Raw genomic sequence first — 25,966 nt, 5'->3', positions numbered from 1 at the left:
TCACTATCTTTTAAGCTTTTGGTATTGTCCCTCTCCCCCACAGCTTCTTTAAGGGCCGTGGGCGGGGGGGACCCAACCCCAACATTAAACCACCACCTCACTCCTGATTTTTAGTGTTTGACTGACTGAAGGAGAAAGATCTATCTTACAATCAGACAACTCTGATCAGAAAATGAATAGAGCAAGCTCAATAATGGCACAGCTCCCAAAAAACCCTGCATGCTGTCTTTACAGCTCATTGGTTTGTATGATAAGCTAAAGTGAAGGTTTCGAGTTGCCCACTCTGCCTCTCTGTAATGAGATTGTAATGACCTAAACGATCTGTTGATTAGGGACAATAAATCTGTCCTTTTCATCCTGCCATTTCATAGGATCTTGAGTAAGGTTATTGGTATTACATAAACTCAGCCAATTTTTAAAACACTTTAAGTGGTAGGTGGGTGGTGTGAATCAAAAGTTCCTGAGTGAGAATCATACTAACATAAGCGGAAAACATTGCAGCAAAACAAGGGTAGATGGATTGCGCTCTTCTGTGTGTGAATACATATATATGTGATTCAACATTTATACTTCAGTGGGATACAGGGAAAGGGCTGTGTACTTGATGTATCTGTATGTTCAAGAATGTATTAACCTGATTTCAATGACATTTCGTGTTTGTGTATGAGAAGCTGAACTCTTCCTAAATTGTGAGATCAGCAGAATTATCATATATGATTTTATACCCGTAATCGATAACACATTTACTAGAGAGAAGCTCACTGGGATTACCCTTCACTAAGACTTCTCAATAAAGTCCATAACCTATACGTGTGGCATATGCGTCACCTAAAGTATTATTAATCCATTAATAAAGATTATCTTATCTGCATTACGGCCAACAGATATCTCTCTGCAAAAGCCAGATTGACACTTGGAAAGAGGGACCAGGGGAATATTTAGAACATGTTGTTAGCTTTGACTTGTTTTCTTCTATAAGAACCAATATAGAAGGGTCATCAGAGCAGCATTGCAAATGAAGCATCCATTAAGAAAAAGCACACACATACCCAAATCCCAGCAAGAATTGTACATATTCCCATGTATATAAAGACGTGGAAATGTACTCCGGGACAGTGGGGGACACAATTGAACTGAAGCATGACAAGAGTGCTGGTTGCACTCTCACTGTTGGGGTTTTTAAATCAACATATATTTTTACAGCTCACTATGCTCATTAATCAATACAATTTGGTGATTTATTAAATTAAATTTATTAAATTAGAGGCCGTCTATTTAATTAGGCTTGAAATAAGTAAGCCTATAGTTGCACAGAGTTATGCATGCAAAAAATCCATTGGACATCAAGGTAACTGTAATATGATGTAAACTGGCTATAGGATTGCATCTTATCTGTGTTAGTTCAACTCACACATGCCTGTTCATTACTTGAAACAATGACTTATACATGTGAAACAGTGTACAGAAAACATAGGTAACAGTGTTTCTTTCCATATTACTTTTATCACCTCAAAGGCAGAATGAGGAGATATAGACTGAAATGTATGCATATGTGAAGAAGCCCTGAAAGATGGAATTAATTAACTTCATTAATTGTAATGGTAAAATGTAGACCTTTGATCCATTTTTAATCAAATCTGTCTCAGTGACAATATTTTTTGGAGAATGTGGCATTGTTGTAAATGGCCTGTGTTTATATTGTGTGATTTATGTTTATTTTTAAATGACTGTTCTGTTATTTAAAACTAATCTGTAGTTCCATTAACATCCTCTGACTGACGTCATTATTGTAATATTTCTTTTAATCACTTTTAGTTATTGACTAAAAACCAGCAGTGCAATCTCCTACACATTTTGACTCAGAAGTATGTCCCGCTGTGCCATACCCCCTTGTAAGTGTGTTTAGAACCACTGCCCTAGTTAATTCAATCATGTAATGTACAGAGACCCTTAATTATTTGTAATCAAGGTTTATGAAGACATATATGAAAGAGATGTATTCAATTTATGTATCTCCTTGTATATCAATCTGCAGTTTAGATGCAAGTTTAGGGAGTAAACCCCACAGAGCAGTGTAGCTGCCTTCTGATTAAACATGTGTAAGATTGCACTGTTAATGAATAAATTTTCCTAAACGACTGTATGTAATAATACACAAGCTTTCATGCCAGTTAATGCACTGTAATGTAGACAGTATTGGTCTGCTACTATGTGTACAAATACATTTATATTAAAACAAACAACACCGAAATAGTAATAGGTGGTTTTACCAAGACACGTGTTTTGACAAACAGGAGCTATACTTTTCCTCAGTGCACGTGGATGAGTCTGAATTGGTAGGGATTTTACTTTTAGCCGTGCTATATCTACAAAACATCTTTTCGTTTCACAGATATTTTGTTGTCTGAAATCAGATCAACTCTTAAATAAAAGAAAAATCCATCCAATTTCTTTCTGAAACCCAGCAAAAAATCGGGTACACTGGGCGGTACCCTGACCTCTACAAACGAAGCTTACGAGGAGAGACATAAGACTTTTACCTTTTTCCAAACGAGGGTTGGTCCACAAGAACTCCATCCGCAAAAAACACCAATCATTTGACCTCTCCATATCTCCTTTAAAAAAAACCCCTCTACTTCAGATCTCCACTGTTTCCTTTGCAAGCTTCAAAAGTTTTGCAACAGGCACAACTCGCCCGCTGCGACCATTGCAATAATCCCACTGCGCCCCCTAGGCGTAGAAAAAGAAACGTGTCGTAACTTTTCTCTCATTAACAACAAGCACAATTACAAACAACTAAAAATTGGAAGTGTTTTTATTACAGCAGGAACTTGATTTACAGCCTCACACCGAACAATAATGTTGTCTTCTTAAGGCGCCCTGACCTGAAGGGAAAGAAATGTTTTCTTCAAAGTTCCCCAAGGTTGTACAGAAGAAACTCCAAATCCAGCAAAGAGCATGGATGACAATTATGAAGCAAGTCGCCAAAAAGGTCTCTCTTCCTATTTTCTGTCGCCACCGAGGTAAGTACAGTGACAACTGCGATGGTTTAAAATATTTGCTTTCATTCATTTGCATGGGAAGATATTGCAATGGTTATTCTAAATGGCCAAGGGCTCCCATACAAATATATATATTTTTTTCTGTTTTGCACGTTGCTTTTTCTTTCTTTTTTGCATTTTCCATATCATTATTCTGAACGGCCAAGGGCTCCCACACACATATAATCTTTTTTCTCGTTTTTGCATGTTACTCTCTCTCTCTCTCTCTCTCTTTTTGCATGCTGCTTTCTTTTTTGCATTTGGCATATAATTATTCTAAACATCCAAGTGCTCCCACACACATTGTCCTTTTTTCTTTCTTGCATGTGCCTTCCCCAAAAGGTTGTGGCCAAATCAGTTCAGAACATATCGAACGAACAACAATAAATATAACAATAAAAAATTATAGAAACAATGAAAAGTAACCATAGTATCAATAATACAAACATCAATCAAGCCATCCAACTTCGTATAAAACAAGGGTGGGAAACCTCTTTCAGCCTGGGGGCCAAATCCAATTTTGGAGAAGCCCTGTGGGACCGCATTCCAGTGGTGGCTGGAGCCAAAGGGCCAGGACTAAAATAGCAGCATTTATTAGTAGAAGGGTACAATCCTGTGCACGTTTAGACAGAAAAAGTCCTACAAGTTCCTGGCTGGGGCATCCTGGGAGTTGTAGGACTTTTTTCTGTCTAAACATGCATAGGATTGCTCTCTAAAACTCTTCGTGCCAGCAACTGAGCCTTAGGAGCAGCATTTTGACCTTTTAGAATGGGGACAAAACCGGGAAGCCATCAAACCATCGCTGGTCAGGGTGACGGTGGTATGGTCATCTGGAGGGCCTGAAGTTCCCCACCTGTGGTATAAAACAATACAATAAAACTGACCTAATCCAACAGCTTAAAACTAGGAGAGATAATGAAGCATGACACAAAAATAAAAGAAATACACTACATACTAGGCCAAATAAACCTCCGTTCTACAAAGGCAATGTAGGGTTCTCCACCATTAATCTACATACATTGGTTGGCAGCCTCATCTCTCACATGTGGCAGCGCTCCTCCCAGCACTACCTGCCACTCTTACCTGGGGAGGTTCAGAAGTCCACTCCTCCTCCAAGCCCCGCATACACTCAACAGTTTTGATATTACTCATTCTGCCTTCACCAAGCACCTCTTCTAGCATTGTCTTCGAGGCAGCAGACTTCATCAGGCTGCTGGGTGATGGGAATGGGATGAGGCAAGTGGAAAGGCTCAGCCCCACCAAGCACCTCTTCCCCCAGCACAACCCCTCCCACATTACAAACTATGTGCATTCTGTGTGAATAGGAGTATGACTAGGGACTATAACGTGACAGCTGACTAACCCTCTCATTTTCCTTGAGGAAAACATATTACCTGCCAATAAGGTGAGGTGGTAGAGAAAACCCATCTTATCAGCTGTATCCTTATAAAGAATAGTTTCCTTTAAAAGGGCTTTTCAGGGCCACACTACACAATATACACACAATACTTAATACACCTGGCTTCCTGGAGCAAATTGTTAACTACGGGGATTCCCTGCATTGTATGTTTCCAGGCTACCATTGGGCAATACTGGTTGTGGCATGGAGAATCTTCACATGACATGTAGAATCACATGGCTGTGTGCATCACACATGTACTATGGAGCATTTCTCGTGTGGTCATTCTCAGCTGGCCTCCACATAGCAAATGTTGCTGGCCCTGAGATCCCCAGAGTTGTGGGCAACATGGTCTGGTCCAGGAAAGGGTTGCACCTTATTTGCTTTGCCTATCTCTATAGTCCTGTGCACTTTTTTCATGTCACTCAGTGTATACACGGAGGGATAAGGATGGCCCAAGTCAGTTGGAGGCAAAGAACAAGATTGTGCCTCTTCCGTTCTACCTACAGAAGCTAACTGGACTTGTGAGTGAGTCTTACTTTGGTGATGGGACAGCATTCTCCAGTACCCCTGAAGGCAACAGGCTATATTATGGGGCGCAGGGCAGACTGTCTGGAACACACAGCTCTGTGTATAGAGAAGAATGCCTGCCCAGGTCAAAGAGGATACAGTTTTGCATAACATTTGCATATGCTAATTTATATGTATCAACACAAAATTAGGCATTGTTATAATTTAAACAGAAATACAGTACATCCCACCATAGTGTGGAAGACTGACCAGAAGATGTGTGTGCTTTGCTTAGTCTGCTGTCCACGCACTCAGTCTGCTGTGTAGATGGGCAAGTTCAAGGCCCAGCTCTTACTTCTCATGGACCCCATCTACATGCCGACTTGTTGGTCCATCGCATCGCCGTAGCTGTGCAGCTCCTGCACTGCGGATGCTCAACGAGCTAGATATACGGAGCTAGTTGCTGTCCTCACCGCCCAGAACAATTGCGCCCCTCTCTGCCAAGAACCGGCAGAGAGGAGCGCAGTTGCTCTCGGTGGCAGGATGGGAAGAGAGGGGAGGAGGAAAAAGGCATCACAGTTACTCACTGCCCACCCCACGCCCACCCCAAACTGCGATGTCACCCCAAGGGATGGTTAGACAGCGTGCGCGCACCCTGCGGTGAACCCGCAGCAGCTGAAAAGTCCGCAGCACAACGCCATCTTCAAAATCCTCATTTTTCAGGCAGAAACCACGGAAGACTGTGACTTGGCGAGTGTGGACCTCAACTCGCACCCGCCCTGGAGCAAAAGCCGGGTGTAGATGGGGCCATAGTTCTTTATCTTTAAACCAGACTTGGACAGGGCAACTCTTCAAATAGAGGATGACTTCAAAATAGAGGACAGTCCTCCATATATGTGCTCTGAGGCTTAGCACAGCGCAAGGAATAAGATGGACTGCCAAAGGATTCCAATGTGTGCCCTGGCAGAATCCCACATCCACTGTCAAAATTTGGCTTAAGCTGAATTTCATCCATTTCTCTCCAGCTGGCAGCTATTATAACATTTCACAAGCAGCAGCTTTCCATATTGATGGAACAATTTTCACCATGACATTGCAAACCATATGGGTGTCTATAGTGGCATGTTGAAAATTGCTTGGGACGCGGGGGCGGGGGGGGGGGGGATAAAAACTTGAGAGTTTAAAAAAAACTTTCATTTTTTTACTCTCATAGATGTTCAAATATGGCATTTACAAATATCAAATGTATTTGCATGATCTGAAAGTTATTCTCTGCTGCTGGAAACAAATGTAGGCTTCTGTTGTCACTATTGTGATAGCCAGTTGAAGACTATGGTTTTATCAAGTTAAGCAACACTTGCAATTGACTCCCTACCCCCCCCATATATATACACACACACACACACACACACACACACTGTTTAACTGTTTGTGCTCGCTCTCTAGCTCTCTCTCTCTCTCTCTCTCTCTCAGGAAAGCATAAGGGGCTAGGTGAAATCATCACCCGTCTCTGTCCTTCTTCATTATCTGGGATACATAGGGAAGCAGCTAAGGTCAAACAGGATCTGACAAAAGATGGGGATTATTTTAAGAGGGGAGAGTTGTTTGCAAACATACAAGCTTCCTATGGCAGGAACCAATGGCACAATTACTTGTGTCAATACGGGTTTACAATCCCTCTATCATTTCCTTGACTGTGGCATTTTTAATGATGGGGGATGACCTTGAAGTTACTTATTAGATACACCTGAACCAGGCAATAAACTCAAACTGACTAGCTGAAGTCATTTACTCTCTCTACCCCAACAGACAATGGCCTCCACTGCAGTAAAACCTTCAAGGGAGACGGGGGAGTAGAAGACACCAAAGTGTTTACATGCCTGTCAGAATTGTGTTTTTCTTTCCTCAAGGCCTCTGATCTGGGTGCTGCTTGTTACTCTAAACCACAGGGGCAGAATAACAGAGAATTCTGTGATTATGGCCATCAACACATTTCAGCTATTTTGCTGGGAATAAATTGACTGGATGCAATGTTTTCTCCAACTCAGTTGAACAGTATGGAGAACAAGTTTTAAAGCCATTTTTAAACATTCTCTTCTCTTCATTTGTTCCTTTGCTTTTTTTTTCTGAGGGTTTATACACGTGGCTATTGGCTTTGGGCAACAGGATCAACTCCCTCCTTAGCGCTATGGTGGCTAGACCCAATTCTGTAATAGTGAAATTCAATGTAAAGATAGGGTGTAAGAAGCCCTCCAGGGGCAATAGACTTGCAGTATGTGTGTGTATGTGTGGCGCATATGTGTGCGCGCGGAGAGATGTGTGTCCTAGCACTGGAAGGAAACATTCCCTCCTCCCCTCTTATTTTTTATTACTTTTCCGGTTACTTAGAAAATATATAACAGCTTAGCTCAAAGACAAAACAATAGAACTAATCATTAAAAACACACACCCCGTGATACCTTGCTCAATTACAACACATCTCTAATTCATAAACATGCAATATTCCAGTTTGGGCAATAGGAGACAGATGACAATTAATAGAACACACGCATAAGATATTATCCTGAGAAACATTCCTAAAAAGAAGACCAGATTTGTTTAAATGATGCCAGCTTTCCCTGCCAGCTTTCCCTATTTCAAGGGAAAAAGAAACTACTGAAGGAGTATTTCTGGAAATACAGAGCATGGCTTCAGGAGAAGGGGTCCCTTGCAGTGTTTCTTTTCCTTATTGAGAGCTTCTCATGTGGTAATAGCAAAGCACGTAACCGCTTAACTCTTATGTTATATATAGAGAGAGGGGGGGGGGCTCATGGCTCAGTGGTAGAGCACAGGCTTTGCATGCAGAGGTCCCGGGTTCCATCCCTGGCACCTCCAGGTAGGGCTGGGAAACAGGGGTGGCCCTATCATTAGGCAGAGTGAGGCAACCACTTCAGGCGGCAGATGCTAGGAGACAGCATTGTTAGTCCCCTAGCCATTCCACTCTCTTAGGAGGACAAAGCTGTGTGTGCTTCACAGCCTGTTCTACATCCTCTAAACTAGCCTGCTTCCCTCTGGTGTGATGGAGGCTTGTATCCTGTTGTCAGTGTTAAAGTAAGGCTCAAGTGCCAGTCCAGTTCGTTTCTGTACCTAGAATGGAAGGGGGCACCATCTTGTCCTTTGCCTCAGTCAGCAAAATGTCTTATTTATTCATTTTATTATTATTCATTTGCAATGTTTATATACCGTTCCACATCAAAAGGTTTTGGAGTGGTGAACAACAACAACGAAGTATAAAGCACTGTGTTAAAACAATGAAAATATTTTGGGCTTGGGCTGGTTCTGCTGGGAAAGGATCCTGCCTGAATCCCGGGAGAGCTGCTGCCAGGCAGTGTAGAGAAAACTGAGCTAGATAGGCCAGTGGTCTGACTCAGTATAGGGCAACTTCCCTTGTTACAAGCGCTGTTGATCTGAGGGCAGCAAGAGTCTTATAAAGTGCACACACCACTGTGACAGGAATGCTGTTTGCCTATCCAAGGGCGAGCTTTTAGATTAGATTGTTCCAGAGGTGCTGGTAAAACCTGGAAGAAACCATTTGCTAGTGATATGCAAATACACAAAAATACAGATATCCTGCACAACGAGAACAAGAATGCAATGTCATTGTTTGGAAATAATTGTAAATGCCTTGCATTTATAACTGCCCATATATCCTGTCATATGGAACAACCTTAAAATATTCATATTTAATCTGATGTTAATTAGCTGAATACATGCATCAATTGATTCATGGTTTTACTGTCAGTAGAACTATCTTGATAAAGGGGGGCGGGGAGAAGCCTTGACCCTAATGGACCGGGGGGGGGGGACATTTTAAAGGAATTCCATTTATCCATGTAGGCTTCTTGGATGTGCCATTTAAAATCCAGCCATGAATAATGGATTCCTAGTTGACATAAACGTTTGAAGAAATTACTATTATTATTTATTACATCTCTACTTCCCCATAGCCGAAATAGGCACCCTTTGAAAGGAGGAAACATTGTAAACTCCCATGTTGATTGGAGGGTTCTCTGTTTAATGCATGCATCCCAAAGAAAAAGAAATGCAAGAAAGCAAAGTGGCTGCCTGATGAGGCTTTACAAGTAGCTGAGGAAAGAAGGGAAGCGAAAAGCAAGGGAGAAAGGGGAAGATATATCCAACTGAATGCAGAGTTCCAGAGAATAGCAAGGAGAGACAAGAAGGCCTTCTTAAATGAACAATGCAAGGAAATCAAGGAAAACAACAGAATGGGAAAGACTAGAGATCTCTTCAAGAAAATCGGAGATCTCAAGGGAACGTTTTGTGCAAAGATGGGCATGATAAAGGACAAAGAAGGCAGGGACCTAACAGAAGCAGCTGAGATTAAGAAGAGGGGGAAAGAATACAAAGAAGAACTACACAGGAAAGATCTGAATGTCCCTGATAGCCATGATAGTGCGGTCACTGAACTTGAGCCAGACATCCTCGAGAGTGAAGTCAAGTGGGCCTTAGGAAGCATTACTAACAACAAAGCTAGCGGAGATGATAGTATTCCAGCTGAGCTATTTAAAATGCTAAAAGAGGATGCTGTTAAAGTGCTGCACTCAATATGCCAACACATTTGGAACACTCAACAGTGGCCACAAGACTGGAAAAGGTCAGTTTACATTCCAGTTCCAAAGAAGGGCAACGCCAAAGGGTGTTCAAACTACCGTACAATTGCGCTCATTTCACATGCCAGCAAGGTGATGCTCAAAATCCTACAAGCTAGGCTTCAGCAGTATGCGAACCGAGAACTACCGGAAGTACAAGCGGGGTTTCGAAGAGGCAGAGGAACTAGAGATCAAATTGCCAACATTTGCTGGATCATGGACAAAGCAAGAGAATTCCACAAAACCGTCTATTTCTGCTTCATTGACTATGCTAAATCCTTTGATTGTGTGGATCACAACCAACTGTGGCAAATTCTTAAAGAGATGGGAGTACCAGACCACCTTACCTGTCTCCTGAGAAACCTGTACGAGGGCCAAGAAGCAACAGTAAGAACCAGACATGGAACGACCAATTGGTTCAAAATTGGGAAAGGAGTACGACAAGGCTGCATGTTGTCGCCCGGCTTATTTAACTTATATGCAGAGTACATCATGAGAAATGCCGGGTTGGATGAATCACAGGTCAGAATTAAGATTGCTGGGAGAATTATCAACAATCTCAGATACGCAGACGATACCACCCTAATGGCAGAAAGCGAAGAAGATCTAAAGAGCCACTTGTTGAGGGTGAAAGCGGAGAGTGCAAAAGCTGGTTTGAAACTCAACATTAAAAAAACTAAGATCATGGCATCTGGCCCCATCACTTCCTGGCATATAGAAGGGGAAGAAATGGAAGCAGTGACAGATTTTATTTTCTTGGGCTTCAAGATCACCGCAGACGGTGACTGTAGCCATGAAATTAAAAGACGCTTGCTCCTTGGAAGGAAAGCTATGGCAAACCTAGACAGCATAGTAAGAAGCAGAGACATCACCTTGCCGACAAAGGTCCATATAATCAAAGCTATGATTTTCCCAGTAGTAATGCATGGCTGTGAGAGCTGGACTATAAGGAAGGCTGAGCGCAGAAGAATTGATGCTTTCGAACTGTGGTGCTGGAGAAGACTCTTACGAGTCCCCTGGACTGCAAGGAGGTCAAATCAGTCAATCCGAAAGGAAATCAACCCTGACTGCTCATTGGAAGGATAGATACTGAAGCTGAAGTTCAAATATTTTGGCCACCTAATGCGAAGAGAAAACTCCCTGGAAAAGACCCTGATGCTGGGAAAGATTGAAGGCAAAAGGAGAAGGGGACGGCAGAGGATGAGATGGCTAGATAGCATCACCGATGCAATGAATATGAACCTGAGCACACTCCGGGAGAGGGCAGAGGACAGGAAGGCCTGGCGTGCTATGATCCATGGGGTCACGAAGAGTCGGACACGACTTAACGACTGAACAACAGAGCTGCATGGATCTCTGATTGTGTGCTGTGGCAAAGAAAAGGACTAGGCTTCCAAAATGTGTTAACCAGGTTGTGTATAAAGCTGCAAGCAATGATGTATAAGCAATATGCTCTTACAATCAAGTGTGCCTAAACTGGCATTTATCCTGTCCACTAAACTGCTTTCCTCTTTTTCTCTCTCTGTCATAACAGTCTGCCCAGCCACCCCACAGTTTTCAGCCCAACAAGCTCTGTTGTCAAAGGCACTTTAGTAGAAATAGTTCAGGACATCTCCCACCCCACCTCACCCCCCCACCCCCAAAAGTCCTGTGAAAACATAACATGGAAAACTTAAATACATTGCTTGGTCTTTAATTTTGATTGACTTCTACCCAATTTCAGGACTAACAATGCTGAATGGATGACATCGGAGGCTGAGGAATGCCATACGGCTATGGAACATTTGGTACAAAAGCAGGAGAAAAAAAACAGGCTCCTCTGTTCTGTTAATGAACTTGGTACCTGGGGATGTCTTTGTGTGTATGTGTGTGGGGTGGGGGCTTTTCAAAAGCCAAGCAATCAAAATAGTGATTTGGATACACTGAAAATGAGCAGCCCTACTTAAGAAAAATGTGTGCTTAGGAAAACACAGATGGATAAAGTGACAGCACTACAGAACATGGAAATCAATGGAGTTCTGGGCCAAAGGTAATAAAATCATGTGATAGGAAGACAAAATAGTGTTTCAAAAAGTCTTCTAGTATATGCTTTCTTCCAGTTTTCTCCTTTCCACTTCTGAACTACCTTAGGTATTTGTAATTAAAGCTTAAACCCATGAACTTCAATGCAACATGTATCTTACTGTACTTGAGCAAACAAACAATATGAAACAGTTCGCTCTCACACATAAAAGAAATACAACACACATTAGCTTTTCTACCACTTGTCCCCCACTTCAGCTGCTGAAAAAAAGCCTCTCTGACAGGTTGGGAGCATGAGGTGGGATGGAGCACCTGTGTGAGGGGAGCAATTGTCCAAAGAAAGTCCTGTTGCATGAGTATTCTTCAGCTTGCAGAAGTCTGGATCCAAGCCATTATAGTTAGATAAATTTCTGTCCTACCTATCTTCCAAGGAATTCAGGTTGACATACAACAAAGCACACACACCCTTTTATCCTCACAACTCTGTGAGGTAGGATGCTTGCAATGCTCTGCAGGTATACCTGGAAAGTAAGTCCCTTGGGACTTACTCCTAGGTAAGTATGCTTAGGATTGCACCCTTAGTCTGAGAGATGGTGGCTAACCCAAGGTCACCCCATGAGCTTCATGCTGAGGGGCAACTGAACATGGATTCCCCAGTCATTCTCTGGCACTTTAATCACTACGCCATGTTGGTTGTCCTACTTTTAAAAATGCAGTACCAGTCAACATTTCAGCACATGCTAACATGGTCATTTATGAGTACCTTTAGTACCCTTCACTTGTAAGAGTTTCTGAAGCCATATAAAGAGCTTGGCTTTGATGTTGCAGTTGAGTTCTTGCAATGGCTAACATCACTCCTTGTAAAAGTGAACTCAGCTGGTGAGCGCTAACAGGATTGTAGCCAAAATAGGCCCACTGATAAAGAAAAGGGAAGTATCACCATCTCACTATCTGCCGTAGCATTAGGGGAGAGGTTCCTCTGGGGGTCTGATGCCCAGAATTTTTTTCTGAATGTTCTGGTTTCACTAAAAGATCAGTCTCTAACCCTTTTAGACACAAAGACATAAGAGAAAGCCTGTACCAATATGCTACCCAACCGCTGGTCTTCCAGAGTTCTGTCAGATGAATTCAAAGGTACAGGGATAACTGACAAGCACTTGGCACTTACTTTTAAATTTTATTAAAATCAAATTAAATGTTAATAACATTCTTTAATATATTAAACTAAACCCCTTTATCTCCTTCAATTTAGGTTTTTGCTGTTTTGCATTGGATGCCCCACCAGCACCACCACTGTATATGGTATGTTACAGGACTGGCCCATTGCCTATCCCTATAGCTATGAAAGTTCTAGTTGCCCAAACCAGCAGATAAGGAGATAATCATGTTTCTGGGCTGTACCACATAGACAATATAGTGGGAACTCATACTACTGAATGTTTCTCCCTTCAAAAATAAAATTTAAAAATCCTGCACACATAGAAAACTAGATGCAAGGTACAACATGAGGCTAGAACCTTGACATATAGTTTTCTGTGGACAGAGATTTTATTTTTATTTTTGGTTGTGTGTGTATATAGTAGCATTCAGTCATGTGAGGAATTGAGATACTCAGTTTTACCACCATCTGCAGTTGTGAGAAGAAACTAGGCCAAAATCTGGAATAGGATCAGCACAGGTTGCTTTGTTTGCACCACTGGCTTCTCAAGGTGAGCCTGGGATTCTTCCACAGATCAGAGCCTCTGCCTTACCCCCAGGGCACGTCCTCTGTGTGCTCTGAATTGTGGAACATAGTGCCCAGACAGATTGTGGGAAGCTTCCTTCTGAATATCTTTCTTCAATCTCTCACCAGAATCCAAAGGAACTCTTGCTGAATTATTCCAGGTGAGGATCTTTCCCTCATGTCACTGTGGTGAATAGTGCCACTGTCCTAGGCATGTTTGTGAATGAGAAAATGCACAAGAATAACACAAAGATAAAAGGGATATGAGGGGGAAATGCTTACATTTCAGGGAAATTCTATAATCCCCAAGGTTCAGAGATATGCTATAGCCAAATAAATAAACATACAGTTCCAGCCTCCCATTGATGTATGGATAACCATACGAAGGAGGAATGAAGTTTCAGCTTTCACCGTCTCTTGATGGAGAGTTAGTGATTGCTCTTTCTATTTTGTTGCTGTTGTTGTTCAGAGGAAAATTATATTTGAAATGGAAGGTTAAAGAGCAGCACAGGCTCAAGTCTGCAGTAGGCGAAATGTGATCAACCTTTTCTAGAGATGCTAATGATTTCAAAAAGCCCTGTTTCCTTTTGATAAGATTTTAGGAGTCTAATTTAGAGGCTGGATCCATCAGATTCCAGCTGTCTTGATAAAAAGTCAGATCAAAGGTTGACCTATTTTTCAAAGCATAATAGTTACCTTGTGCAATTTACAGTCTGGTGTTAATCTCAACGCTATCATCTGCCTTCCTTTGCTGTCAAAGCACAGTAGATTCACCTCATGCTAATCTTAGAGCTGAACAAACAAAAATAAGTATCTTGCTTAGGATGCCTTTTAGATCTGTGCTAGCATGTATCTAAAAGGCAACCTGTACCTAAAGAAAGTGTCCATTTACACTGTACATGCACCATGTATATGTCTTATTATCCTTACACAGCACTTCGAACGGTCTTGTTTGGCACCACAAAGTAGACCATTATATCCGTATTTTACCAGCGGGGAACTGAAGCTCAGACAGAATGACTTGCTACATACTAGCTTTATGACAAAGGTGAAACCTGAATCTGGGTTTCCCAGTTAAACAATGTATTTCCCTCCCCTTGACCTAAAAGAAAACAGGGAGCTAAAGTGACATCTAAAAATACCAAAAGGAGGGAAGCACCAGCCTGAAAAGTCTGTTGATCCACCAAGGTTCATATTTTGATGATGCAAAACATTACTAATTGTAGAAAAAGTCAAAGAATTGCCACTATACCCCCAAATAATAATACACCTTCCTGTCCAAATACATTTGTACCCATTGGACAAAACATTGGAAGGCGCAGGGGGGGGGCTTACATTTACAGGGCGGCTGGGGGGGGGTAAATTCTGTTCAATTTTTCAAGCAAATACTTTTTCCTTGTTTGAACTTTACTTGTAGCATTGTACAAAACAATATTATATAGAAACAAAGAGTAACAAGTAAAATTACTTAAAGAAAAAAAATTAGCTTTACTTTTTATTTCCAGAGGGACAGCTGTGTTCATTTGTTATAGCAAAACCAATAAAGGGTCTTTTGGCACCTTAAAGGCCAACAAATTTATTATGACATCAGGGCTTGTGCTCACTTCTTCATCCTGAGTTGGCTGATATTTTTTAGAGACTAAAAATATGTTAGCCCCTCTGACTCACTACTGTCATTTTTTCTTCTTCTCCCTACACCCATGTGTGCTATATCATGTGCCAACACAGGGTGACATTCTGTGCATCTGATGGAAAGGGTTCTGGCCCATGGAAGCTTATGCCATTAAAAATTTCTTAGTCTTTAAGGTGCTACAAGATTCTTTGTTATTTTTATTTCCAAACATATGACAGAATGCTGATTCCATTTTCTACTATAAGTTAACCAGATCCCTGAAACTAGTTTGCCTTAATCATACTAAACTGATAGGTTGGGATATGGTTTGAAAGAAATGGATTTAAGTTAACACAGTAGGTAGAAAAATATTTGACTAGGGAGGAGGTCTAGAGAAATATAATGGCTCACTATAATAATGTTTTATTATTATAATAATAATATTTTTTTTATAATAAAAAAAATAATGTTTTTTTTCAGAAACATTCAACTTGGGCCTTTTTGTTAACTTATTTAAAGTATTCAGATCAGGCTACTTTACATTATCAAAAAGAGAAAGTAGAGATCTTGCAGGACTGGCACTCCCATGAGGCAGGGTGGAGCAGTGAATTGTGCTGTTCTTCCCCATTGCCAGGAGGGCCCACCACCACTCCAGTGGGTGCTCCAGAGAGCCCAGCCAGCTGCTGTCCTGCCATGGCATTTACAGTAGTGAGAGAGCGGCTTGCCGGGCTCTCTGGAGCAGCCACCCTCTGGACACTGGAGAGCCGTGTCAGCTGCAGAAGCAGCTGATGTGGCTCCTCAGAAAGCCGACCAAGCCAAAATTTCTAGCTCTGAGGGGTGTCCCAGGAGATTGTCTTGGAGGCAGGCATTGCCTCTAGGAGTCAGGCATTGTGGGAGGGGTGTTCCAGGAGATCAACTGGGAAACTTCTGCCATGCCTGATACCTCTGAAGAACCTTGCTGGCTGCTTCCTCCAGCTATGTGGCTTGCAGTAGTAAAGGTAAGGGACTGGGACGTGCATGCAATGTAGTGCAACTAGTAATCACAGCAGATGCACAACCATATCTAAACTGTATGTGCAGTTCTAGTAGATCCAGCAAAAACAAAAATAAAAATCCTAGCAGAGGGCTGGCTGAGGGGTGTATGCTGGGAGTAGAAGTGCCATTCCACCAGTGGGGGAACAGACCTGCTATGGGGGGCCCAGGTAGCCCCTGGAAAGCTCCATGGACCTAGGATGGTGTGCAGAGCCTCAGGCCTGGGGACTAAATCTGGTCCTCCTGGGGTCCCCAAATGGCCTCACCCCCCTTTTCCCCAACCACCAATCGTTCGATGGCTTCCTGGTTTTTGCACAGTCCCCCGCCCCTTCTAAAAGGTTGAAAGTTTTAGTTACTGATGCCTGGGGTTTAATTCCTGACAATAAGAGCTTTAAGCTACAATATGCTGGTATTTTTGGCATTTTGGCCCTGCCCCCTTGCCTTTGGCCCCTCCTCTTTTGCGTTCAGCCCCACTCACCACTGGAATGCAGCCCCCAAAGCTTCTCTGAAATGAAATTCAGCCCTCGGCTTGAAAGAGGTTCTGCAACCCTGGTGTAGGAGAACCATCAACACTGTTCCCACCAGCGGTGGTGGCTGAAACCGGGCAGGGTGGGGAGATCTCAGGGATGACATCAGGTCTGCTGGATCTAAAGCCTCCTTGTTCCCCTGAAAGCCTCTGAAGCTGGTGTAGTTAGTTTCCCTCCTATTGGTTTCCATGGAGGGTCAGTGTTTTAAAAAGCCCAGTAAAAATAATGGAAAAAGTCTGCCCCCTCCCTCTCCTCCCACCTGGATGTGGTGGATGGCTCCAAAGATCTCCCCCCACCCCCAGTATTTATGATTGCTTTGCCTGAATGCAGCCCTGTACAGACTTACATACAAGTAAATCCCATTGAAATCAGAGGAACATACTTCTAAGTAAACATGTTTAGGTTTGCACTGTAAGGTTGCAGCCCTATAGACACCTACCTGGCCCTATTGAACCAAGTGGGGTGTAGTTCCAAGCTCCATGCATAGGCCTGTGTTGTAAGTGTGGAAACTTGCTTCTGCATGTGAATGTGTCTTGCTGGATCAGAATCCTTCCTTTTGTTACAATAATTTATTAAATTGTTTATGTATTAAAACAATTTTTCATTCTTCTTAAAAATTTAAGCATATTTAAATGATTTTGTACTTTGCAAACATTCCATTGAACCCCATTTGCTGGCATGAGATGCTAATCCCTTTAAAACTGAGAGACCTTTGTCATGCCTAGAATGATTTGTGGATTTCAGCCTCATTTTTCTCCCTAAAGTCAAGTATGAGTGATAGATTCTCTCTGAAGTGTATCATTCCATTCTACTGTATACTGGCAGCGTGGCCAATATATAAAATATTGGCAATGACCTTAGTCCACCAAGTATCTCAAATTCTATGCAAGAACATAAGAATAAAATAAACAAGACCCAATTATAGCTTGGATAGCAGGACTGGGAAAGACCTCTGTAAGAGACTGTGGAAACCCACTTCCCGTCAGAGTACCGAATCTGTGTTAGATGGCTCTGTGACCTGACACAGGATAGCCCTATTCCCGTGTTCCAAAGGATGTGTGAGGGCTCACAGGGCATGCTGGCCCCGCCCCCAGCATCCCTGTGCAAGCTCCAGGCTGCCAATAGCTATACCTCATTAATTTGGCTAGTGCAGATGGTTGAGAATTTCATTTCATTTTTACTATGAATTTACCAAAATTCACAAATTTCTTCATATTCAGGATGGAAAGAACTTGAGATCTTTAAAAATTCAAATCTCACCTCATCACCTGTTTTATCAGGGTCGCTGATTGCATGGAGTGCTTTGCTAACATACAACTGAACATGAGAAGAACCTCTGTTCAGACCTCCTTGCTCAACACAGAGAGGCCAGGGAATGAAGAGGCTGGGCCCAGCAAGCTTGAGGACATTGGAGGTGGGGCCAGCATGGCAGCCCTGTCCCCACTTGGAGTGCTCACGCGATCTTTGGAATGCACTAATAATAGGGCATACGTAGTAGCTTCTTCTGCTGTAAGAGTCACAGTATATTTCAATGGTCTGCTTTTGGAAATACTGGACATTAGATTGCAAAAAGAAGTGTAGTCTTAAGATGCTTTGTGGTGGTTGCATTTTTATTCCTAATAATAAGCAAAGATACAAATGCTCCATGGCCTAAAACATGCATTCTCTAAGTGATGCCCATGTAAGTAGGGTCTGACAGTTTGTCACCAGCACCTAATAATGGAAGGTATATTGTCTCTTAACAATGGACGTTCTGTTTAGCCATCATGTCTAATAGGCATTGATAGACCTATCCACAATGAATCTGACGAATTCTTTTTCTTCCTTTTATTTTAAGTCATATAAACTAGTAGCCATCACATTTTATGAAAATAAGTACTTCCTTTTGCCTGTCTTCAGTGGGCCCTAATGTCAGTCAGCTTCAGTGGGTCTTGTATTATGAGAGAAGGAGAAATGTCTCCCTCCCTCTGTCTCTGTCTCTCCCACACACACATTGTACTTTGTACATAATTTTATATACATCTGTCTTGTCCCCCTCCCCCTTGACTGCATGCTAAAAATCAACAACCCTTCATACATGTTAGCTTTTTCTTGTAGCGAATACAGGTACTACAAGCTGTTGATCATTAGAGGGTGAGAGAGTACATGTACATGTTATATGTGATCCTTTGGGGTGAGATTTATTATTATTATTATTATTACTATTTCTATTACTATTATTATTATTTTGACACAGAACAGTCACTGAGGCTACAACTTGAAGCAAAAGACTGGTGCTGGGGAGGGGGAAGAGTAGAGTCTTAACTCTTAACCCTCTGTTTCTCAACTGAAGACCAGGGATGGGTGAGAATTTCATTTCAGTTCATTTTGGGAATGAATTTACCAAAATTTGCAAATTTCTTCATATTCAGGATGGAAAGAAGTTGAGATTTTTAAAAAGTGAATGTGGGAGAAACTGAAACCGGCAGATTTGGCCATACGAGCCCTGGACTTTCAGTGCTTGGCCCTTAAAAGTCTGACTTTGGCTTGCTGTATATTCAACCATCTGGGGCCGTCGGTCACTCACCGAGCCACTGCCACCGCCCACACCCACTTGCCGCACTGCGCAAGCCCCTTGACAGGTCATTCACACCTGTAACAGGCCATGGGACATTCACACCTGTAACGTTGCATAGCTCACCCTTTATGGCTGTTATCTATGCAACATTCCCTTCCCAGAAGTGCCCGAGCCGCCATTGTTGTGCAAAATGGCAGCTTGGGGAAGGGGTGGGCATGCTGCAGAACAGCTGTGGACCGCGCGGCACTCGCGGATGGGTCCGGTGAATGCCACGAAGTCCGCAAACGGGTCCAGGAGGCCAAGCAGGGGAGAGTCTGTCAGGATCCACCCCCATATCAGGTGCCTGCGACATCCCTAAATTAGGGTTACTGCCTCTTTTTTCTGACAGGCTCCTCACATTTAACAGCGATATGGCAGGCAGGTACAACATTGTCCTCTCCATGCAGACAATAACTATACCTGATGAATTTGGCCAGTGAATATGGTTGAGAATTTCAGTTCAGTTCATTTTTACTGTGAATTTACCAAAATACACAAATTTCTTCATCTTCAGGACAGAAAGAACTTGAGATTTTTAAAAATTCAAATGTGGGTGTAAGTGAAGCTAACAGATTTGTCCATGCTAGGGATGTACGAAAGGGACTTCCCTGGTCCCGCAGCTTGCTTCGCGGTGGGGGGGAGGAGCTTCAGTTTTCCCCCTGAAGTTCAGGCCGGGGAGGGAGGCGCCCCGCCTTGCCTGGCCGAAATTCAGGCCGGGGGGGAGGCGCCCTGCCTCGCCCAGCCGAAATTCAGGCCGGGGAGAAGCGCCCCGTCTCCCTGGCCGCGAAATACAAAGTGGAAAAAAAAACAACAACACCCGTGATAGGCTACGTAACGATTTACGCAGCCTATCATGGCTAGATTTCCAAAGTCAGCCGTGATAGGCTACGTAAATCGTTACGTAGCCTATCACGGGCGACTTTGAAAAAAAAAAGCACGTACGCAAATGGCGGCGCCCATGAGCGTTCCTTATTTGGTCCCGGGTAGTCTACGTAAAGATTTACGTAGACTACGGCGAAAATAAGGGCAGCGCTATTTGCGTTGGGTAAATCTTTACGTAGACTACCGGGACCAAATAAGGAATGCAAATGGCGGCGCCCATGGGCACCGCCATTTGCGTACGCGCTTTTTGTTTTCAAAGTCACCCGTGATAGGCTACGTAACAATTAACGTAGCCTATCACGGCTGACTTTGGAAATCTAGCCATGATAGACTACGTTAATCGTTACGTAGCCTATCACGGGTGTTGTTTTTTTTACTTTATTTTGTAATGGCAGCGGTGGCGGCCGGTCAGAAGACCGGCTGGCAAAACGCCGCCGAACCACCGCCGGGACCCGCCGCTGGGAGGGACATTCGCAGGAGGTAAGTCCCATCCCGGGGGGTGGCAGGGGGGTGGCGGAGAATTTCACCAACAATTTCAGTGGGCCGAATGCGTTGGCATTCAGCCTCCCAGAGATTCGGGGAGAAATTCTCCCCCATCCCTATGTCCATCCCTACTGAAAACTAACTCCATAAGCTGCTTTTAACCACCACTGGGGAAAATATTCAGGTATACATACATTCAAAAACACCCCATTGAGAGTAAAAAGGTGGGAAAGTCAGCTGAAAAAAAATGGTGCAAAGGTAATGGTTTAGGAAGCCTTTCTTCCCTGGCATCCATGTTCAAGCTTCAGCTGCGCTGGGGACGGAAGGGGTGGGTGGGAGGGGATGTCAGGGAAAAAAGTAATAGAGCTTGACATAATGTGTAATTCCACCCTTAGCTGCACTTTTCCCTATCTTTTCCAGTTTTATGATATTCTTTTTGAGATGGGTTGACCAGAGCTGTACACAATATTCCATGTGGCCACAGCATAAATGTATATAGTGGTATTATGAAATTTGCTATTTTATTTCCAGCCCGTTTCTGAAGACTGAGGGCACCCGTTTCAGTGTGTTACACCAAGCTGAGGTTTTCAGGGGCTTTCCACCCAAAACGTAACAACCATCCAGCCAGAATTTTGAGAGCTGTTCTACACATTATGCAGAACGAAGTGGTTGACTGAGGTTGTTGAATTTTGGACTGTACCACATTAGGCTGCAGGTAAATGGTCATATTTTTGAACAGGAGAGAGTGTGGCAATGTTGACTGTGGTTTGTTGTTGTTGTTGTTGTTTTTGAGGTGTCTTAAAAAAACTGTTCCAGTGGCTCAGTCTTCCCTTCTTCCTACCTCCTGCAACAACCGTGATAAGCAGCATATTGTTGAATACTCTCCTTTAAAAAAAACACTTCCCTCACAGTAGTAATCTACTACAATTGGGGGGAATGGTTTAATGTCCCAAAATATTACTTCATCCCCCAGCTTCCCCTGAAGTAGTATAGTCCAGAATAATACATTTCATTTTGTGGAATGTATAGAATAGCTCTAAACTGAATCTCCGTTGTGAGAACAAGGCATGGCAGAATCCTAAATTAACATTTTGGCTTCAACGATCACTGCTATCTTAACTCCAAACTTCTTGTGTCAACCTGATGTCTTTCCTGAACAGCACTGTCATGTTGCATTTTGCAGCTTCACTGTTTGACCAATAGGGAAACTAACTTGGACTCTAGAGCCGGCACCATTTAACCTTGGAGTCTTTAAGTCAACAGCCTGTATCTGGAGAGGCACTCAAAAGCATACACATTTTATGCTTTAACATGACTGGTAAATCCTGGGCGGTTAAGTCAACTTAACCTTCATTTATGAAACTTGTGAACCAAATGTGGCTTGTGCAAGTAATTATGAAAGAGCCTTCAAGAGAGGAGTTATCACTTACGCATAGCTAATGAGTTGACTGAGAATTGATCCTTTTGTAATTTTGCTATTTATATGCAGCTCCTCTTTTCTGTGCTCAGCCATAGGTCAAGCCTACTTTGAACTGCTGAGAGACCCCCAAGTTTGTCAAGCAAGGTCCCAAAGCCACAGCAAAATGATATTTTAGAAAAGCAAATATTGTCCTGAGGGGGGTTGAAAAGGGGAGGGAAAGCTGTTTATTTTAGAGCTTGTTCTTTACACTGGACAACTGTTTCCTGTTACTAAGGAGTCTCACAGCAACTGAGCTCAGTGTCAGTTAAACAGGAAAGATCTCCAAGAAAAAAAATGTCAGAAGGCATTTTTGTAATGTGCTGTAGAGATATCAAAAATGCTAAGGCCAAGGTTTCTTATACGAAGATGCTATCTCGACCCTGAAAGAACCTACTAAAACGTAACATGGTTACTAATGGTAACCAGTATCGCAGTCACACAGTGTTTAATGCCATGAAGGGACAGAAAGCTTATGTTGTGTACCCATGGAAGCCCCATACAATGTAAAATCTGGAATATGACATACAATGCAGCTCTCTTAGGTTGCATTACCAATTACACAAATATACATCAGGGGTGCACATTTAAGATGCAACTCTGTTATGAGTTGCCTGCACTTAAGTCTCATTGATGTATAACTGAAGATAAGATTTATGGTTGCCAGCTCTAGACATAATTAAAGGACTCACTGATGGGAAAAGCCATACATGGCAATGGGAATGAACTGTCTACCGGATACTGTTACAACAAGAAGAAGAAAAACTGTAGTCCATCTTCTCCCAATGACTACTGCTATAATTACAATACTAACTGCAATAATAACAACAGCAACCACAAACCCATGCTGAAAATCATTCCAAAGATTCTTCCATAAGTAGGTAATGACATGCTATTACCTAGGATAGCATGAACAGTGAAGTTTACAGATGATAACAATGAATAATGTGGGTTGGTGAAAACCTAAGCCAGCCTTTCCCAACCTGGAGTCCTCCAGACATTTTGGACTATAATTCCCATCCTCACCAGCCAGTATGGCCAATGCTGATGAGAGCTGTAGCCCGAAACATCTGAAAGGCACCATGTTGGGGAAGGCTGACCTAACCAGATGGCAAACAGCTTAAAAGAATATCTCCAAGCTGAGTGTCTAGGGAACAAAATGGCAAATAAGGCTCAGTCTAAGTAATTGTAAAGTGATGCTTAGTGAATCGAAAAAACCTAACTTCACTTATAAACTGATGGAACCTGAACTGGCAGTGGCCTACCCAAAAAAGTCATGTTGAGGTTGTGGTGGATACTCAATGGTAACATCAGCTCCATGTGCAACAGCTATGAAAAAGGCAAATTCTAGGCTATTAAGAAAGGGATTGAAAAGAAAACTGCCAGTATTATCATGCCTTTATATAAATGCCTTTTTTATTTGCTTCTGAAAGGCGTTTGCTTGGCCACTGTGGGAAGCAGATTGCTGGACTGGGTAGACTTTTGGGCCAGATCTACACCTCATGTCATATTGATATTGATATGATCCCATCATGATAACGCTATATCGCTCTTGCGCATTTATACTCCGTAGTGCACACAGTGACATCCACTGTGGTATTTTGGATAATATGGAATAAAAAGTGGAAAATAACGCTAGAAAAGCAGTGTCCCAACAGTTATCAGTGCACTTCAATACCGATAAAAAGCACTAGTGTCTGATTCAGCTGAGCTCATCTTATGTTTTATGTCCAAACCTCTCTATAACCCATAGTATTATTTGGAATGTTAAACATCCCACCCCCCACACTCCTTGTAGCACTCTTAGCTAAGAGGCAGAACCATGAACACAAGCACAGTGCTGCAATATTCTTTTTTCCCTTCTAAAAATTGCTGGTTAAGAAGAGTTTAGCCAGAAAAATTAGTAAAAACTGTCCTAGGGTTCAGGAACCTTGTCCTCCCCAACCATGCCCATACAGCAACCACAACTAAAAATCAACATGGTGTATCCTCCCAGTTTCAAGGAGGTCCCAATAAGCACATAACTGAAATCTTAGTACTCTTAGAGGGGGAAAGAATTATATTATTATTGTTGTTGTTGTTGTTGTGCATTATTACATCTGGCCAAGCTAGCATGATCACCAGACCCCTTACAATGATCATACAGAAGTATGATCTAGTATGACTTTATCTGATGTGCTTAGTTTGTAAGTCTGCACCTTGCAATTTATGCCTTCGTAATTTATTTAGATTTTTTATTAACAAATAACAGATGCTCCATCACTGAAAACCTAAATACTTAAATTTTGAAATAATAAATTATGAGTTGGAAAGGAAGTCACAAATTAGGAAATAATAATAACAACAACAAAACCTGGCAACTACTTCACAAGAATCAGAAACATGAAACAATTTTATTTCAAAGTTACTATTTAAAAAGGAGTAAAATCATGTGTTAGATTTGAGTGATTCCTGAAAATTGTCTAATCCAGATCTTTATTTTCTTTCTCTCTTTTGTATTTATTATATCTTTAATCAGTCCATCAACAAGCATTCTCTGTGTGGATTACAAACATTAACTATTAACAGTTTCTTAAACTGTGGGGTAGTTGAGGGGTGAGCAGAATGTTGATCTGGATCTACTGGTAGATTTTTGTAGGGATGTACGGAAGTCACTTACCTTTTCGTGGATTGTGTTCGTGGGGGGGGATGCGCTCCGTCCCTCCCCCTAGAATCCTCGACGAGGGGGGGAGGCGATCTGGTCCTCCCCCCCGGAATCCTTGACGGCCGGCTCTGCTCCGTGGCAGCTCCACAGAGCAGCCGACCAGGCCAGGGCCGTCTGCAGCCGGATTTCCGGCCGCGGACAGGCTGGTGCGGACGCAAATGGCAGCCACTACGGCAGCTGCCATTTGCGTCCAGCCAGGGAGCCGTGATAGGCAATGTAAGTCTTTACATAGCCTATCACGGCTGGGTAAAAAAAAAAAAATGGCGTACGCAAATGGTAGCGGCTACAGCGGCCGCCATTTGCATTCCTTATTTTTCGCCGTTTTAGTCTACATAAATATTTACGTAGGCTAAAACAGCAAATAAAAAAGGAACGCAAATAGTGCCCACTACGCTATTTGCATTCCCCCTTTTTTTCGCCGTAACAGCCTACGTAAATATTTATGTAGACTAAAACGGTGAAAAATAAGGACCGCAAATGGCGGCCGCCGTAGCCACTACCATTTGCGTATGCCGTTTTTTTATTATTATTATTGGCTTGCCATGATAGGCTACGTAGAGACTTATGTAGCCTATCATGGCAAAGACCAGAACGCAAATGGCGGCCGCGGCAGCCGGTCGAAAAACCAGCCGCCACTGCCGAAGCCGCCGCTGGAGCCGCTGCTGGAGCCGCCACCGTCAGGAACATCCACCCCAGGTAAGTCTTGTCCCAGGGGGAATCCGCAGGGGGCGGGGTGGGGGGGCAGGCTGTTCTGCCATGGATTTTGGGGGGCCGAATGCCAGTGCATTCGGCCTCACTGAAATCCGTGGCGGAATTCTCCGCTATCCCTAGATTTTTGGGTGATTTGCAATAGATTATAAGGTTTCTAACTTCCTATTTTTTAACAACAGCAATGTTATCCTACTGCCCTAACTTATACCGCTGAATTAAGAAAGCTTGGGGTAGTAAGCAGTGAATTTGGCCCTGAGCTCTGTTGAGTTCTGGTACTTAGAACAAATTCCTGGGCTCAGAATTCTTCAAATCTAAGTGTGTGCTTTTTGCTCATGTTGGTGGATCTCAGAGTTCTAGTAAAATAACAACCACCAAGCAATGTACTGGCTGGGTCCTGCTGGGAGTTGAAGGCCTTTTTTCTGTCTAAACATGCATAGGATTGCGGCCTTAGCTGCTCACACTCCATCACTTCAGGCACTTTCCTCCCAGCCTAGGTCACTTCCGGTATCTGGGAGAAAAGGGCCAGGGGTGAAGGGCCACAGGAAAGTAAGGCAGGGATCGGAATGGCCCAACTTCCTTCATCCCTTTCAATGTAAAAATTAGCCCCTTCACCTCATAT

At 42.8% G+C, this 25,966-nt stretch overlaps 1 long non-coding RNA gene across 1 annotated transcript in view; it reads right to left on the bottom strand.

Moving 5' to 3' along the window:
• The window catches only part of LOC146348193 (uncharacterized), a 36,551-nt gene extending 33,821 nt beyond the window's left edge, over window positions 1-2,730 (bottom strand). Inside the window, exon 1 of the long non-coding RNA XR_014789920.1 lies at window positions 2,541-2,730. This is a non-coding gene — a long non-coding RNA (uncharacterized LOC146348193). The remainder of the gene's footprint in view (window positions 1-2,540) is intronic.
• Between the last annotated feature and the right edge of the window lie 23,236 nt (window positions 2,731-25,966).

This window comes from Heloderma suspectum, chromosome 4 (genome assembly GCF_057233095.1).
Source record: "Heloderma suspectum isolate Gila_16-S chromosome 4, 16-S_ref, whole genome shotgun sequence".
Lineage (NCBI taxonomy): Eukaryota > Metazoa > Chordata > Lepidosauria > Squamata > Helodermatidae > Heloderma > Heloderma suspectum.
The sequence above is the reverse complement of the archived record's forward strand: the minus strand, read 5'-3'. Positions and strand labels throughout refer to the sequence as shown.